Source organism: Blennius ocellaris (genome assembly GCF_963422515.1).
Source record: "Blennius ocellaris genome assembly, chromosome: 10".
Taxonomy (NCBI): domain Eukaryota; kingdom Metazoa; phylum Chordata; class Actinopteri; order Blenniiformes; family Blenniidae; genus Blennius; species Blennius ocellaris.
In genome coordinates, this window is record NC_137659.1 from 1,033,891 (window position 1) to 1,036,390 (window position 2,500).

The 2,500-nt window shown below is 47.6% G+C and overlaps 1 protein-coding gene across 2 annotated transcripts in view; it reads right to left on the reverse strand.

The window, feature by feature from the left end:
* The window catches only part of LOC308135371 (uncharacterized protein), a 432,222-nt gene that overhangs the window by 177,675 nt on the left and 252,047 nt on the right, over positions 1-2,500 (reverse strand). The gene's annotated exons all lie outside the window — the stretch shown is intronic.

The window sequence follows — 2,500 nt, forward strand, 5'->3', positions numbered from 1 at the left end:
ACAAGCTTTAATAACATGTTAAATTTACATTTTTTTTTTTTTTTGTTGTTGTTTCTTCTCCGAAAACGCCGTTGCACTCTCACAGGCGTTGTCGTGACAACGACGCCGTGGTCGGCATTCGCGGCCGTCGCGGTTACTTTTTAAAAAGCTCACTTTGATTTTAGAGATTTCAAAGGGAAAAAAAAGCTACATTTTAGGTTTTCTTTAAAAGAGAAGAGAAAGAAAATGTGTTAATTTTTTTTCTTCTCTGTGTTTGATGTTGGATGGATGCGAGGCGACGGATCATCTTGAGTTTGTCGACAGAGCGCTTTTGGGGGTGGGGGTGGGGGGGGGGGGGATTTACTCAGGTGTGTATCGTAAGTTAGACTTTAAAAAAAACAAAAAAAAAACCAGACTCAAGCTTCCCTGCGTTGTCCAAAAGCAATACGAGAGAGTGCGCCTCCAAAATGGCGGCGAAAAGTTGTTAAAGGGGGAAAAAAATGTCGGAGTGAAAGTTTTGATATGTGAGCTTCATTTGGTTTTGAGCAACGAGATGTCCAAATTGATCAAAAATGGAAAAAAAAATAAACAAAAAAAACACGAAATAAAGACCAGCAGCAGCACTACGAGCCACGGCGCGGAGAGAATGGCCACTTCCTGTTTGCGCCTCGACAAACAAGATGGATTTCTCTACTGTTAAACTATAAAATACCACAAACGAACTGAACTCTTTTTGGTTTAAAGGTGTTTTTTTTTTTTTTGTTTTGTTTCCGATTCTCAGTAAAAGAATGTTTCTGCAGGTTTTTGGCCGCGACGACTTCTTTTAATTCGGTTTCTTTCATTGGAATTGTTTTGTTTTTTATTTGCTTTTATTTGGTTTTTTTTTTGTTTTTTTTTAATTCCAACACTGGTGGTCAGGGTCCTGACTGTTTAATCAACCACCTGACCTGACGTGGCGACGTCACCTTCATCAGCACTTCCCCGCCACAATAAGAGCACCGCGTTTCATTGAGGCTCGGTGGAGGCTGTACACACACACACACACACACACACACACACACACACACACACACACACACACAGAAGCCTCCACCGTCTGGTTTCGTGACCCATGAAATGAGCCGTTCGCTGCGTTGTGGAGAGGGAAAGTTATTTATTTATTTATTTATTTATTTATTTATTTATTTATTTATTTATTTATTTATTTATTTATCGAAACTGACGGAGCGGGAGGGTGAACGAGGCGACTTGACCGGTGGCGCCGCCGCGACGCTGCAGAGCTCCGTCCCGTTCGCTCGACAACGATGCCGTCGTTTGTTTTTGTTTTTGGTTTTTTTTGAGAACGACGTCCGTTTACGCGGCAACGGAAAAAAAAAATTTGTTGTTGAAAAAGATGTAGTTTTCACGCTGGGCCACTAGCGGGTGGTGTTGTTCTTTGTCGGTAACGAAGCCACGCCCACACGCAGCGGAGAACGACGGGCTCTCCCAACGTCGACACCGAGTTGGATTGTGATCGCTGCGACTGTCAAAATAAAAGCCCCCCAGGAGAACGTGGACTTGGAGTCATGACGCCGCCGTCCGGCCACTCCCCCCCCCCCCCACCCCCCCAGTTGCCGTGTGAACAGACACCCTCAAATCAGAGTTTTTGAGTTATTATCACCCGGAGTCGTTGCCGTGCCAACGGGCCAATCAGTTCGTCTAAACTCAGGAAGTCCTTCAGGCGGGGGGTGGGGGTGGGGGTGGGGGGGGGGGGCGGCGAGACGAGATGGGCCCGTTGTCCAGCACCCATTGCACAAAAAAAGGCTGGTGGTGGTTAAGTTTTATCGTTAACAGTTGATGTGAAGCAAACGGGGGGATGGATGAGGGGGGAAAACAAACAAACAAAAAAGATAAAAGCATGACCGTCGCATGAGCGTGAGACTTCCTGTCCGCGTGACTTCTTGTCCGTGTGACTTCCTGTCCGTGTGACCTCCTGTCCATGTGACTTCCTGTCCGTGAGACTTCCTGTCCGTGTGACTTCCTGTCCATGTGACTTCCTGTCCGTGTGACCTCCTGTCCATGGGACTTCCTGTCCGTGAGACTTCCTGTCTATGTGATTTCCTGTCCATGAGACTTCCTGTCCATGTGACTTCCTGTCCGTGAGACTTCCCGTCCATGAGACTTCCTGTCCATGAGACTTCCTGTCCGTGTGACTTCCTGTCCGTGTGACTTCCTGTCCATGAGACTTCCTGTCCGTGTGACTTCCTGTCCGTGTGACTTCCTGTCCATGTGACCTCCTGTCCGTGTGACCTCCTGTCCATGTGACTTCCTGTCCGTGAGACTTCCTGTCTGTGTGACTTCCTGTCCATGAGACTTCCTGTCTGTGTGACTTCTGGTCCATGTGACTTCCTGTCCATGTGACTTCCTGTCCGTGTGACTTCCCGTCCGTGAGATTTCCTGTCCATGTGACTTCCTGTCCATGTGACCTCCTGTCCGTGTGACCTCCTGTCCATGTGACTTCCTGTCCGTGAGACTTCCTGTC